Source organism: Physeter macrocephalus, chromosome 20 (genome assembly GCF_002837175.3).
Source record: "Physeter macrocephalus isolate SW-GA chromosome 20, ASM283717v5, whole genome shotgun sequence".
NCBI lineage: Eukaryota > Metazoa > Chordata > Mammalia > Artiodactyla > Physeteridae > Physeter > Physeter macrocephalus.
In genome coordinates, this window is record NC_041233.1 from 83,602,806 (window position 1) to 83,619,217 (window position 16,412).

Genomic DNA, 16,412 nt, shown 5'->3' on the forward strand with positions numbered 1-16,412 from the left:
TGGGTGGCCAGCCGTGCTCCGGTGCGGCTGGGTAGTAGGAGTGGGGAGACTGGGCAAGCGGGAGCAAGAAGCCAGACCAGGGGGACTTTGGAGGCCAGAGTGATGCCACTGGACGGAGGCGTGGCGTGAAATGCCCACATTTTCGGGGCAAGATTGGGGGTGGGCCGCTTCTTAGGGGACGGCAAGCATCCAGGATGGTGGCCTGGTCCCAGGCGGGGTAGAAAGGTGGAAACCGTCAGATCTGAAGATACAGTGGTTTCAGACAGAGCCCCGGGATTCGTCGATGGATTAGACACAGGGGCGAGAACAGAAAGGAGGTCAGCAACAGTGCAAGCGTGTAGTCTGCACAGCGGGGAGAGCTTACTGCCGTGGGAAAGACGGGAGAAGAGACGGCCTGGATGGGGGGTGAGGGGCAAAGTGGGGGTGTTGAGGTCCACACAGCTCAGGCCCTGGGCGTCCAGGCCAGGATGGAGGGGCTGATGGGGTAGGAGGGGTTGAGGCGACGTGTTGACAGACCGAGCTGGGTAGAGACGGAGGAGTGATCGGGTGCGCGGGTGGCCGAAGGGAAACCTCGGCGCCTTGTGGAAAACGAGAACGCACAGACGGCCGGCGCAGACAGGGCTGCCGCTGGGCTGGGGGGGCGCGAAAGGCACCACATCCGCTCGCAGGAGAGGAAACGGAAGCTTAGAATGGACAGTACCTGCTCTGAGACCACACGACACAAAGCAGGAGAGCTGGGCCCGATCCAGGTGTGGCTTACAGCTCTTACCCCCCTTGTTGCGGCCCTGGTGGTGGTGCTGGGGTGTCTAGTCTTTGACCCCGGCCGCTAAGCCATTCCACGGTGTGCCCTGGCTGTGCTTGCGTGTGTGGGCTCTCCTGGGTGACTGGAACTCTGTCACAACTTGCAGCAGCCGCTCTCACTGGGGTCTCTGCGCTCGGTGCCCCCTGGTTGGAACGCCCTCCCTCCAGACCCCTGCACGGTTCCCTCTTCCTTCCTGCTCGCTCAGACGTGACCTCACCAGGTCAGCTGGCCTCCTCGCAGCAAACAGAGAGCCCCTCTCCCTGCCGCCTTTGCTGGGACTTCCTGACCTGCTTGAGCTGCGTGCATTTCTCTCCAGAGCGCGTATCAGCTGACGACTTAGAATCGTCTCACCGCCTGTCCGTCCCGCTGGCACGTAAGCTCCGCGAGGACAGAGACTGGAACAGCGTCTGTCTAATCCCTCATCCATGTCCCCCCCGTGCACTTGCCGGATGTCGGAATGACCGGACATGCAAGTGTTTTCACCCAGAAAGTGGCTCTCGTGTGTGCTGCTGCGGTGGGGCTGCCAGGACCTCCAGAGGGGCTGCTTCACCGCGCACTCACCTGTGCTAATTGTAGTGAATTACCCGGGAAAAGGGATCACCCGGAGCCACCGAAATGTGGTTTTGGCACAGACGGAACACGTGCGCGACTTTCCACGTCAGCCCCAGTGCGCATCTGTCGTCTTGAGCTCCCCACCGTTCTTGCCCCTCCTTTTGGTGGCCTCCTCCCGGATTTCTTCTGGAAACACTCTCTGCTCTCGGTCTGAGCGGTCCGGCCACGCTCACAGGTGTTGCCCCAGGCCCCGTGGAGAGAGGAGGAGCCTCTGTGCTGGTGTCCTGGAGTGGCGGGCGTCCAGGGGCTACGACGGCCGTCGTCCTGCCACCTGGGAGAGCCCACTTGCACGGGAGCCGGAGGGAGAGCAGAGCCGAGGGGGCGGGGGAGGGACAGCGTCCGGCGCACTTGGACTCGGCCACAGTCCGTCGTGCTGGTTAGAACACTGCCAGGCACGCTGGCTTTTTAATCGTAACGCAACTGAACGATTCCCACCGACCCACCACGTGGCTTCTTGGTCCAGCTGTCGTATCCCAGGACCAGGAGCCCAGGGCCCTGCGGGGACGGAGAGCCCGGGTGACCCCAGATCACAGAGCCCTCACCTCCCGGGCTGCATCAGCACCGGCACCGGCCCCCCCAGCCCAGCAGCCCTGCAGGAGGTGCTTCCTGTCCCAGGCGCCGCTCCATATGGCGCGGTCCTCCTTGTCAAGACTCTGGCATTTAAGCTAATGGGTTTCAGCAAGCAAATTCTTCATAACCACGAATCAGTACGTCCTGTGTAGAAAAGACTCTGGGCTGGATGCAGAAGAGCCATGGGGGTGTGGCTGGAGGCAGGTCACCCCTCTCTGGGCCTCGGTTGGACATCTGGAAGGTGAGGGGATGGGGCTCTTTCTACGTTTCCCTGCATTCTGGGGATTCTTTGCTCATGGGGAAGATTCCTGGTTTTCCACTGGCATTTTAAAAAAATTGGGATATTGAATGTGATACGGAAAAGTCTGTAGATCATATATGTACAGCTTAAAGAAGAATTATAAAATAAATACCCATGGGACCACCACCCAAGTCTAGAAGGGAACATGGAAGCCCTCTGTAGTTGCCCCCCTCCACCCCACAGCCCTTCCCCCAAAGGCAGCCACTATCCTGATTCTGAGAGTAATCCTCACTTTCCTTTACATTTTTATCACCTTACATACTTCACCAATGTTTAATTTGGCTTAGTTTTGAATTTTGTACCATGTGCTGTAAAAGGTGAAGGATTTATATGATCTGAAGAGAAACCAGAGTATACATAAGGTATTATATAAAAGAAATAGTTTTTTCTTTCTTTTTAAATTGGCATACATTATTATTATTATCCAGTACTAGGATGTCTAGGACCCAAATACAGGTGTAGAATAGAAACTATGATTGTGGGCATGCCTGTCTTATTTCTCGTCCCACAGAAACTTTATCATTTTATTGTGATGGTCATTCCACTATGAAGATCTTTGATGTAGCTTTGTTTTTCTTTCTTCTCTTTTCCTTCCTTCCTTCCTTCCTTCTTTCCTTCCTTCCTTCCTTTCTTTCTCTTTCTCTCTCTTTCTTTCTTTTCTGTAGATAGTCCTCACCAGCTTCAAAAATTCTTTTCTATTCCAAATTTGCTTAGATTTTAAAAATTATGAATCAATGTTGAATTTCATCCAATTACTTCTCCCGCATTTATTTTCCCACTCACATTTCCTAAGCTACTGATGTGAGACTGACCTATGACTTTCCTTCTCTCACTGTTCCTGGTAGGTTTTCCTACTGTCATGAAGTGAGTTGGAGTTGTTATCCCTTATTCTGTTACCTGGAAGTTTGTATAAGATTTTATCTTTTGTTCCTTACACATTTGGTGGAAACTGCCAGTAAAGCCATCTGTGCTTAGAGTTTTATTTGGGGGAAGATTTTTTTCCCTACTGATTCAGCGTTTTCAAGAATCCATTTTTTTCTGAGTTAATTTTGCTACCTTTCCAGGAATTTATACATTTCATTTCAAATTTTCAAATTTATTGGCATGAAATTTACATAGTTTTCTCTTTTTTTTAATAGCTGAAGCATTTAAATAAATTTGTCAGGGGCTAATTAAATATCTGGGTATTTCAAAGACCCACTTTTGGCTTAGCTTACCCTCTCTGTTGGATATTTCCCCCCTATTTCATTAAGTTTTGCTTTGTATTTATTAGGGCCTCCTTTTGTTTCCTTGTGGTTTGGTTTGTTATTTTTCTAAGTTCCTGAGATAAATGCTTAGTTCCTTACTTTTCAGCTGTTTTCCTCTGTTATATACATTCAGGCATAAAACAAGCTAAGTATAGCTTTCGCTGCATCCCACAAGTTTGATATTTAGTATTTTCATCATTGCGTATTTAAAAGCATTTTCTAATTTTTATCATGATTTATCCTTTGACCATAATAAGTTATTTAGAAATGTGTTTATTAATTTCCAAACATAGAGCTATTTTCTGGTTATCTTTTTATTATCGATTGCTAGCTTAATTGCATTATGATCAGAGAATATACTCTGTATGATTTTAATTCTTTAAACATTTTTGACACTTGCCTAGAATATGGTTGATATTTATAAAAGTTCTGTTTGGGTTTGAAAATATTGTGTGTTGTAGAATACAGTCTTCTATATAGGTCTATTAGATCGAGTTTGTTAATGAAGTTGTTCAAATCTTTATATGCTTATGGTTTAATTTTCTATTTATTCTAATAATCATTGAGGCAGGAGTGCTAATTTCTTCTGCTCTGATAACGGATTTTTTGGGGGGGGCCGCACCATAGGGTATGTGGAGATCTTAGTCCCCCGATCAGGGATCGAACCTGCTCCCCATGCAGTGGAAGCATGGAGTCTTAACCACTGGACCGCCAGGGAAGTCCCTGGATTTTTCTATTTTACCTTATATGTCTGCCAAGTTTTGTTTTATATACATTAGAACTATGCTATTATATGCACCCACATTTAAAATTCGTATATCTTCCTGATGAATCTAACACTCTATTATAAGTGACTATCTTTATTTCTAGTCATTCATTTTGCCATAAAGTCTATTTTATCATATATTAATAAAGCTACACTGGCTTTGGGGGTTAGGGTAGTATATGTGTGGTGTTCTTTTTTTCGTATCTATTCACTTTCAAGCTCTCTCCGTTCTTAAGTTTTAGGATGTGTCTTTGCTCCCAAATGGTTTTCCATATTCTAGGTTCAGTCATTGCTCCCCTGTGATGCCCTACCCTGATCTACAGCAAGTCCGCTGTCAACAGATTCTGAGTTTTTTCTTCATTGGGGAATATTTTATTTCACTTTCTGTCTTAGTCTGTTCAGGACTGTAACACAATACCACAGACTGGGCGGCTTATAAACAACAGAAATGTATTTCTCACAGCTCTGGAGCCTGGAAGTCCGAGATCAAGGTGCCAGCAGACTTAGGGTGTGGTAAGAGCCTCCTTCCTGGTTCACAGGCTGCTGTCTTCTCCCTGTGTCCTCATGGGGGAGGGGGCAAGAGAGCTCTCTGGGGCCTCTGTTATGAGGGCACTGATCCCATTCACAGGCTGCTGTCTTCTCCCTGTGTCCTCATGGGAGAGGGGGCAAGAGAGCTCTCTGAGGCCTCTGTTATGAGGGCACTGATCCCATTCACAGGCTGCTGTCTTCTCCCTGTGTCCTCATGGGGGAGGGGGCAAGAGAGCTCTCTGGGGCCTCTGCTATAAGGGCACTGATCCCATTCACAGGCTGCTGTCTTCTCCCTGTGTCCTCATGGGGGAGGGGGCAAGAGAGCTCTCTGGGGCCTCTGTTATGAGGGCACTGATCCCGTTCACAGGGCTGCACCTCAGGACCTCGTCACCTCACAAAGGTTCCCGCTCCAAATACCCTCACACTGAGGATTAGGTTTCAACGTACGAATTTGGGATTCGCAAACATTCGCAAACCTTCAGCCTGTAGCACTTTCATTCTCCGCACATAGAATGCTGACAGTTTTCTTTCAGCATTTAAAAATCATTGTTCCACCGCCTTCTGTCCTCCATGTTTTCTGCATTAATTCAGATTATTTCCCTACATGTAATGAGTCATTTTCCCCTGGCTGCTTTCAGGATTTTTTCCGTCTCAGTTACCAAATTTGGCAAGTTTTCTGCCATTATTTCTTCAAATATTTTTTCTTAACCACACTTTCCTCTTTTTCCAGAACTTCAATAACACAAATGTTCGATCTTTTGATATTGTCCCACTGCTTCCTGAGTCTCTGTTCATTTGTTTTTCAATCTTTTTCCCTCTCTGTCGTATCAGCGGGATCATTTCTCTTCAGGTTCACTGCCTCTTTCCTCTGTCATCTTTATTTTACTACTGAGTCCACCTAGTGAGGTTTTTATTTTGGTTATAATATTTTTTAGTTCTAAAATTTCCATTTGAGGGAGTTCCCTGGTGGCCTACTGGTTAGGATTTCAGGCTTTCACTGCCGGGTCCCGGGTTCAATCCCTGGTCAGGGAACTGAGATCCTGCCAGCCGTGTGGCAGGGCCAAAAAACAATCATAATAAAATAAAATTTCCATTTGATTCTTCTTTGTATTTTCTATTTCTCTGTTAAGATTTTCTATCTTTCCATTTCTTCAGGAGTGTTTACTCTTATTCATTGGAGCGTTTCTGTAATCCTCGCCTTGTGTCAGATACAGTTTCTGTCAGGTATCCCAACACCTCCGTCGTCTCGGCCTATTAGCATTGACGGCTCTCTCGCCACATTCCAGCTGAGATCTGATCCCTTGTTTGCTGGGTAATGTGGGATTGTGCCCTGGACATGTTGAACATTATGTTATGAGACTCAAGTACTGTTTAGGTTCTATGGGGATTGTTGATATATTTCATTTTATCAGGCATTTGACGCAGGTGAGTTCAGACTGAAAGCTCCATCCAACCGTTGCAGGGCTGTTTGGCTCTGTCCCTTGTGGACACCACCCAGTGGGATCCGGTCGAGCCCATCACGCGCCCTCTAACTCTGTGGTGTGCTCTTTGGGGCCAGCGATCCCAGGCATTCACAACAACTTTCTTAAGTCAATTTTCTTAGCTCTTCCCTTTCTACAATCTCCCCAGCTTCCTGGAGCATCTCCTTTGGGTTATTTTGCCAGAAAGCTAGAACGTATTTAGCCTGCTTTGTCTGCATACTTCTGATTTCTGCACCTGCATCTTGGGCCACGTGGGAGTATATGAGGAGGAGGACGAAAAGCATCAGCAATTTGCTCGACCCTCTTGAGAGCAGAGCCCCCCAGTTAGAGAGGGAGCTGCTCTTCCCTAGAGTCTTAGGCTCCTGGATCCCCTGGTTTTCCTGCCACCACCATTGGATTATGAGGGGCAAGGGCAAAAGAGAATGAAGAAAAGGAAAAATTGGAGCGGGGAATGTACCCCACTCCCTCTAAGCTCCGGGAGAGCCCTTTCTTCGTCCTGGAGCCAGACCTCAGGCTTCTCCTGGAATGAGCTCCATCCGTGCTGTGCCCACTTGCAGGTTTGGGGATGAATTTACGCCATATGGGGAAATCTGAGAAGAAAAACGTGGTACACTTGCACACAGTATTATAGGCACAGGACTTGTGCAAGCACTGTGAATTGGGATGACGGCACTTAGGAACATTTGGATAACTCTAAGTGCCCTGAGCCCCCAGGCCCTACTGCATCTCCCATAACCTTACGGTTCTGTGTTTGTTTGTTTGTTTGGTTTTGGTTTTGTTTTTGGCCACATGGCAGGTGGGATCCTTGTTCCCGACCAGGGATCGAACCCACACCCCTTGCGTTGGAAGTGTAGAGTCTCAACCACTGGACCGCCAGGGAAGTCCCTCCCATAGCCTTATGGTCTGAAGAGATTGGTCCCACTTGGTGTGAAGGCTCACTGTGACCTCACAGGAGGCAGGCACAGGTAGGTGATGGCAGTGCATCCCTGATACCTTCTCCTGATTCTAGGCTGTAAGTACAGTAAGATACCTACCTGCCAGGGACCAATTACACAGTCTAACCTGATGGGAATGTAAGTTGGTGCAGCCACTGTGGAACACAGTATGGAGGTTCCTCGAAAAACTAAAATTGAGTTGCCATATGATTCAGCAATCCCACTCCTGGGCATATATTCGGACAAAACTATAATTCAAAAAGATACCTGCACCCCTATGTTCATAGCTGCACTATTCACAAGAGCCAAGACATGGAAACAACCTAAATACCCTTGACATATGAATGGATAAAGAAGATGTGAGATATATATATATCGACAATGAAATACTACTCAGCCATAAAAAAGAATGAAATAATACCATTTGCATCAGCATGGATGGACCTAGAGATTATCATACTAAGTGAAGTTAGACAGAGAAAGACAGATATCATATGGCATCACTTATACGTGGAGTCTAAAATATGACACAAATGAATTTATTTATGAAACAGAAAGACTCACAGACATAGAGAACAGACTTGTGGTTGGCGGGGGTTGGGGGAGGGGTAGCATGGGAGTTTGGGGTCAGCAGATGCAAACTATTTTATATGTATATATATAACTGAATCACTTTGCTGTACACCAGAAACTAACACAACATTGTAAGTCAGCTATACTTCAAGAAAATAAATTTTAACACCAAAAACAAAGTCAAACCTGAGAAGAGTAGATTTGCACACCAAAGGAATTGCAGAATTTGCTAATTTATTTTGGCAAAAGAGTGGGGATATGTGTGGAAGTGTGTTCTAAGGGGACTAGATCATGGCAGGAGCAATCTAACTTTTTAAAAACTTTTATTTATTTATTTTTAAGATTTTGAAAAATGTATCCTCTTAATGATTTTTTAAAATATTTATTTATTTATTTATTTGGCTGTGTCGGGTCTTGCGGCACGCAGGATCTTTCGTCGGGGCACGTGGGCTCTGTAGTTGTGGCGTGCGGGCTCCAGAGCGCAGGCTCAGTAGTTGCGCCGTCCAGGCTTAGTTGCCCTGCAGCATGTGGGATCTTGGTTCTCCAGTCAGGGATCGAACCCGTGTTCCCTGCATTGGAAGGAAGATTCTTAACCATTGGACTACCAGGGAAGTCCTATTTTTAAAAATTTTTATTGGAGTATAGTTGACTTACAATATTGTGTTAGTTTCAGGTGTACATCAAAGTGAATCAGTTATACATATATATATAAACTTTTAAATTTGACAGTTTTAGACTTACTGAGAATTGCAAGAATACAAAGAACTACAAAGAATACTTTGATATTTACAAAGAATTACTGTATACCCTTCACCTAGATTCCCCCAATATTAATATTTTATCACATTTGCTTTATCTCTTTCTCCATATACGCGTATGTGTGTACATATATATATATATTTTTTTTCTGAACCATTTGAGAGTCAGTTGTAAGCATGAAACCTCCCCCCACCACCCCAAGTACTTTAGTGTGTATTTCCTAAAAGCAAAGACATGCTCTTACATAACCTCAGTATAACTATCAAAGTCAGGAAATTAACATGGAAATGTTACTTGCTCAGCAAATTTCCCCTCTGTCCTAACAATGCTTCTTCTAGGGAAAGAAAGCCCTGGGTCGTGAGATCTTTAGTCTCCCTTATTTGGAATAGTTCCTCAGCCTTTGTTTTCCATGATAGTTTTATTGCAGGATAACAGTTATTTCTGTAGAAGTGTCCCTCAGTTTGGGTTTCTCAGATGTTTGCTCACCATTAGATTCAGGTGTGAATCTGCGCAAGCATACTGCAGAAATGAAACTGTGTTTTTCTCAGTTCTCATTGTTTGAGGCACTTGAATTTGATTTGTTCCATTGCAGACGTTAACTTTCATTTTTAGGTTCAATTGGAGTCCGCCTGGTTTCTCCACTGTAGATACATTATTTCCCCTTTGTGATTACTAAGTATCTTGGGAAGAGATACATTGAGACTACTTATCTATCCTACAAATGCTGTTTATCATCAGACTTTCAGCTATTAGTCCTTTTTAAAATGTGTCTGTTAAATTGGTCTTAATTTTTCAACATGGGTTTGCCTATCCATGAATAAATGGAGAGTCTGGATCCACTGGGCTAGCTGGAGCAATCTGAAGGGGTCTAAGTGTCCTGTCCTTTGGTTAAGCGAAACCCGAACTCAGTGTGGAATGAAATTGAGGTGCAAGCAATTCCTTTATGCGCTGGAAAGAATCTAAAGCCCTAGGGAGCCGGACATGTTGGATGGATTTATCACGTGCATTAAGACAGACATTGGTGGGGCAAGGGCCTGATTCCTGGGGAAGCAGTGCAGTTAGTGGCTGTTTTCTGTGGGTCAGGGATAAAGGGGCTGCCGTGAATGGGCTTCCTGATTCCAGGGGAGAGAGTCTGTATCCTGTAGGGCAAAGGTGCAGCAACAGCTCTTCACTGCCAAGGGCGGAGTGGGTGCAGTTACCTCATCCGGCAGAAGAGTTGGGTGGTCATCAGAATGGCTTGACCCACAGGAATTTTGGGTGGCAGTGAACTATCACGTGGTTCCCGGGACTGAAATTGATAGGAAACCCACCAAGGACTGACTTGATACATTTGGCTGAAGCAACAAACTGGAATTTTAATGAACACAGCCAGCTGGTGAGAGTCACCGTGCTAGAAGTCACAGCCACTTGCTCAGTGGTCAGACCTGAATCAGTTCGCAGTCCCAGCGTCCTTTTAATTAAGGAAAAGATGGGTGTTCATGGGGACAGATCCTGTGCTGGCACCATAGGTATTAAAACAACACTAGCAACAATTTTTCTCCTAGCCTTTCTGAAAAGGACCTGCAGCCACATTCCCCACATGGTGCCCTGGGGAGAGAAAAATATTCAGACCTTCAGGGGATCGCCAGACATTTACTCTGAGCCAACACTGATCCTCAGGAGAGCGACCCCACCAGAAACCAGACCTGCTAGCATCTTGATCTTGGACTTCCAGCCTCCAGAACTGTGAGAAAATAAATTTCCGTTGTCTAACCCACCCACCCCCCCGTCTGTGGGATTTTGCTCTGGCAGCCCCAGCAGACTAACATGAGCTTGTTCTCAAGCTCACCCTAGACACCCAGGGAAGCTGCAGGAGCAGGTAGCTTCTTCGGGAGGCGCCCTTTCCAGGTCCCTCCGCTTGCATCTCTGATTTTATGGGGAGTTTTCTAAAACGAGTTGACTGACCAATAAAAACTAGAGCCTGCTGCAGTCACGCTAAGTTGGCACTGGCTGGAAAAGGACCGATGGCATCCCAGCCCTACTGGACTGGCCCAAGTGGCCAGTGGGCCATTTCTGAGCAATAGATTTGGTTATGTTATCCGCTTTACCTGAAAGGAGAGTTGACGGAGATATTTGTCTACACTGATGATCAGGGGCTGAGAAGGAATGGGTTTGGAGGGGTAGGGTTAAGGAGATCTGGGGAGGAAGTAGGGGGATGGACAGACCTTTTGGAGTGGGGCCAGATGTGAGAATATCTGCATTCCACATGCATCTCACCAGATGTTCCTGTTGCGTAGGACGCGCTGGACAGTCGGGTGGAGAAGATGGCCCATTCTGCAGATGTTGGCCGGCTGCCTTGTCCAGCCATCCCAGTCTTTGCACAAAAAGCCCATGAAAGAAGTGCCAATGGCGGCCTGGCTGCAGATAATCTGTGGATTACCAGCACAGGTCTCTCCCCACCGAGGCCCATCTGGCCGCCGTCCAGCGCTCAGTCTCTCAGCAGCTGAGACCAACACGGAGTGGTGAGTGGCACCACATCCTGGGTTCCCAGCAGCCGCCCGGCAGCCAGTCCATCCCATCCGACCTCGCTGAGTACATGCTTATCCTGGGCGTGGTTTTCCTTGCCATCTGGATCCTCTCCGAGTGCCCGCTTCACTTTCACACTAACCTATCCACGGTCGCCTCTGACCAAGGAGCCACGGGAAGCCTCAAGGCCGGACACCCAGGGGCCTCTGAGTCTCTTCGCCGTGTCTCTCATCCAGAAGGGCCGACGGGAGGAATGGCCCACGTAAGGTGCCCAGGGCGCCAGCTGGGAGAACAAACCTTGAAGGCTGAGTTTCTGCGCTCTCAGATGTGTTCTCGGCCAGCAATCAGTAAACAGCACTGCTTTCCCTGTGGCCAGAAAGCATGGGTCCAGGGCAAAGTGGGCGAGGCCCCTGTCACTGTCACACTTGAGGGCCCCCACTTGCTCTCTGTGCCCAGAACTCTGGGATCTGCTGGTTTCTTAAGTCTTGGTATCTGGGAAGGAACGTATTCCACGGGGGAAGCTTTTGCCCTGTACGCAGGTGTTCCTAGACGGTATTTGCCCTTCCTTCCTGCCACGTTTATAACTGTACCTCCTCCGCCGACTCTAAGAAGTGGGGGTGGGCAGTCCTTCCCCCTCTACAGATGAGCACCCAGACCCCCGGAGGAGGAGGACGCAGCAGCGGTGGCGCCGGGATCCTGGCGCCAGCAGGCCCCAGAGGCGCGTCTTGACCAGGGATCTGTGGATCTGAATCCAGAGCAAGGACTAATTTGCTCCACGCAAGGCTCCCGAAAGCGCCTCTCTCTCATCAGGGAGGAGAAAGGCAGCATTTGGAGGTGGGAAGCCAAGAGTTAATGGTTAAAACACACACGTGCAACAATCCCGTGCTTCCTCACGGCTGCTAATCTCCGACATGAAGCGTGGGTGAGTAATTCTCACCGGGATCGTCCCCGGTAGCCGGTGGTCCCGGCGCGCGGCCGTGCGCGCTGCACGGAGGCCGGCCTCTCCCCCCGCCCCGCCCCGCGCCCTCCCGCCGCAGCCGGGTTATTTTTGGCAACACGGTTTTCTGATTTTAATAGACCGCAAACCTGCTCCTTAGAAGAATCGGATGGGCAGAAAAGGAGACGCGGAGGTGGGTGGGGTGTCTCGGAGCCGCGCGCGGGGGCGGGGCGGGGAGGGCCGGGGTTTGGGGCGCCCCCGCCCGCGGTGACGCGCGCCCCCCGCCCTGCGCAGCGCCACTGCAATGGCCGAGCCGGGCCGTCGGACGCCGCTGCCCGGAGCCCCTGAGCCGCCCGCTCGCGGGGAGCCTCGGTGAGCAGCCGCGGCCGGGCCAGGCCTCCGCGCGGCGCCCGCGCCTGGCACCGTGCGTCCCGGGCCGGGGCGCCCTGCGCGGCAGGGTTGGCCGGAGATGGCCCGGGAGTGGCCCGTAGGTGGCTGTAAGGTGGCTCGGGGTCGGTCGGGGATGGCCCGGAGGTGGCCTTGAGCTGACCCGGAGATGGTCGGGGGTGGCCCGAAGGTAGCGGGGTGACATCCCGCAGGCCGGGGCCCCGCGCCCCCAAGGCGCCCTTGCAGGGGGCGGGAGTCCTCTCTGCCTCTCCAGGCGCCCCCGAGGGCCAGGGGCCACCCCTCTGGATCGCGCTGGTTTCCCGGGACCCCGCGGGGCGCGGCGGCAGGCGCACAGGCCCTGGCTGGGCGCGCAGGTATTTGCCGGGGGTGCGACTCGGGCAGTTACGCGTCGCGGACCGAGCCTCCCTCAGGAAGGCGCGGCCCTTAAGATTTTTATTTATTTTTTTTGGTGTCCAGTTTTTAATCTCACGTGTTTGCGTTTCCGGGGGTTGGTGGCGTAGCTGTCGGATGCTCACAGAATCGGGCGCCACAGAATAAAGGGTTTAATTGGGTGTCAGGAGTCAGAGAGGAGGCACCGGCCTCCACAGTTTTCCTGGAAAAACCTGCCCCTCCCTTTGACCTTGCATCTTGGGAGAGGCGGGTCCGATTCTCAGCAGTTCCCTCCTGCTCGGCAGCTTAGGTTTTGATTCATTATCCACGTTCTGCAGCGACAGAATGCGGTAAAGCTTCTCTGTTGCATCTTGTCTGCAAATGCAAGGAACGGACCTGCGGGTCGAGGCGCTGGCTTGCAGGAGAACAGCGGGAAATCGGAACTGCCTCTCGGCCTCGGCTGCCACGCCGGGAGCCGGGCGCTGTCAGGGGCTGGGGGGACCTGCTGCCCACCTGGCCGGAGGCTCCCCTCCCCTGGGGAGGGTGGAGGGAGAAGGTACCCGGCAGGCCGTCTGCCAGGGTTCAGGGCCCTTCTAGCCCTTCGCACCTTTCTGCGAGCTGATCTGTGCCCGTGAACTGAGACTCGATCTGGCAACTACCTGCAATAGTTTCTCCCCACATTCAGGGCAGGTAGGTCCCTGCCTTCCTTCTCATAAACTTCAGTATTAAGGAGCGAAGTTCCGCCTTTAACGTGTTTCCAGGACACGTGACCAGAACGCTGCCGTGCCTTCAGAAGGGCAGCTGATTGCACCACTGTGAGCAAGTCCCGTGGCCTGGGGCTTCCGCACCACACGTTTGCGTTCATGATGCCCGCGGGATCTAGGCGACTGTGAACGTGGCATAACGATAAATAAACTGTTATAAGAAAGAAAAAGATGAGACAGAGGAGAGTCATAAGCAAAATGTCACCCATTCCATAGCACCTGCTATATGCCAGGCACTGTTCTGGTTTCTCTACCTGCGCTCAGGTATGTAGATACCACCCCGCAGGAAGCCCAGGAGAGGCCCGAGGACAGAGGTGGGACTTCAGGGAACCAGGCTCGGAGCACATCCTCCAGGAGCCTGAAAGGGAGGAAGTGATGGTCTCACAGTGAATCACCCAGAAGCGAGGAGCCTGAGACCTGGGGAGGGGAAGGTCCTTGTCCCAAGTCACAGACGAGCGTTATGCCCCGTGTCTCTTAGGCATAGTCAGGGGACTTAAGGGACCTCCACTGGGGCCCGGATCCCGCACCAGGCCTGCGTCCTCAGCTCTGCCATGCCCGACCCTGGCGTCTGACAACCCATCTCCCAGCAGAGCTGCCTTGCCTCCGCACTCACCCTGCTCCCGGGCAGGGCCCAATACCTGGACCCTTCCTATCAGGGGTCGGCGGGCTGTGAGCCGTACCCCCAGCGACCGTGCTGTGCCATAGTCCAGTGCAAAGTTGTGAGGCCTTGTCCTTCGCACCCAACCAGGATCTCCTGCTGAGGGTGACGTGCCTGCGGCCCACCTCAGTGAAAGGGTCAAGGCTCGCAGCCGATTTGCGCCTGGAATAGCCCTCTTAAGACAGCGTCACATCTGTGCACTCCAGGTAAGCAGCCTTGGGGCCCCCGCTCCCTCCCTGGCGCTGGGCTGTCAGGCTGGCTAGGTGCCCTGCAGCAGCATCCAGCAAAGATCCTGCAGACGGGGGGGCCTTCCTTGCTGGCCTCTTCTGTGACCCTACCTCTAGCCTGTGACTCAGACGAGCACCGGGTCAACTCAGCTCTGGCAGATCTCTGGGGTGCCTCTGTCACCACCCCAAAGGGCTGGGACCCTCTGTGCGAGTCTCACCATGTGTGAGGGACTCCCCCTCCCAAGTCTTCACCAGTACACTAGGTAAGCACTTGGGCCCCTTTACCTCTGACTTTTGCCCTTTTTTTTTCCCAATTATAAAGGAAATTCTAAAATTATAGAGAAGTGCAATCAAGACAATCAATGCCACCCCTAATTAACACCTGCATAGGTAACTCCTGCACATGGATGGGTGCTGCTGTGGACTGAATTATGTCCCCCAAATTCATGTGTGAAGCCTTGACCCCCAATGTGATGGCACTTGGAGGTGGGGTCTTTAGAGGTAATTAGGGTTGGATGAGGTCATGAGAGTGGGGCCCCCAGGATGGGATTAGTGCCCTTATAAGAGACATCAGAGAGCTTGCTCTGTCTCCGTCTCTGTCTCCCTCTGCCATGTAGGGATTCTGAGATGCATCCACGTTGAGTAGTTCACCCCTTCTCTGAGGAGCCTTCCGTGATGTACGTGTTACAGATATCGTTTTTATTTTTATTTATTTATTTTGGCCGTGCCATGTGGCATGTAGGATCTTAGTTCCCCGACCAGGGATCAAACCTGCTCCCCCTGCATTGGAAGCATGGAGTCTTAACCACTGGACCACCAGGGAAGTCCCCAAATACTTTCTTAAAGTTTTACAAGCGACTAATTTTAGACTTACAGGAAAGTTGCAAAAATAGCACCGAGTTCTGTAGGTTCCTCTGGCGTTAACGTCTTCTGTCACATCTTCCTGTAGATCATGGTCAGAACCAGGACATTAATTAGCACCTCTACACTATTCACCGGACGACCGGCCTTCCTCTCACCAGTTCCCCACTGATGCCCTTTTTCTGTCCCACCAGGATCCCAGCTGTTCTGCTTCCTTGGTCTCTTCCAGTAGGTGACCCTTCCTTAGTCTTTCCTTGTCTTTTATGACGTTGATACTTTTAGAAACTATGTACTGATGAGTTGTCTTGTAAAATGCCCCTCAATTTGAGATTATCTGCTCTTTTCTCGTGCTGGGAACGAGGTGATGCATTTTTGGCCAGACCCCACCCCCACCCCCTCTGCACCCCCTGCGCCCCCCACCACCAGCGCCCATGTGCCTGTCTTCACGAACTGCGTCAGGAAGTCGCCGTGTCCACACGGCTCGTTGACAGTGATGTAGGGCTGCCTCAATGCTTTCTCCGTGTGAAGTGGCCATCTTTCCTTTCCTGAATCCTCACTCACCAGTGCCAGTGTCTCGCACATCTTGCATCTGAGTTATTACTGTGGTGTTTGCTGTCAGGCCTCCCTTGTCCTTTCCTTTCTCATTGCTGGTTGGAATTCTCCTGGAAGGGAAAGCCGTGTCCTCTCCTCATCCATTTATGTGATTATTTGTTTCTATCTGTAGGGACACATGAATGTTGGCTTTGCTCCATGGGTTAGAATCCAGTGGTAACAATATTTTGTCCAGCAGCTGGTTCCAGTGCTGGCTTCAGGGACAACCTCAGGCTGCTGCTGGACTCTCTCAACAAGCCCATCTTTTCTTTCTCTTAAGTTAAAATACTTATTTTCTCATTGTCTTACTTTCTGGAACTACAAGATGTTCCAGGCTTGGCTGGTTCCACAAATCCTTGGTTTGTGGTTTCTTTCGCTGAGTTTTTGTTTGTTTTTTAATGTTTTCCATCGTTTCCTTGCTTCTTTGTTGGTTTTAAACATCTGATGCCAGTCTCATTCTTTTGACTCTGTTCTTTTTGCCTGGAGGCCTTGAGGAGTTCATCTTTTTTTTCTTTTTT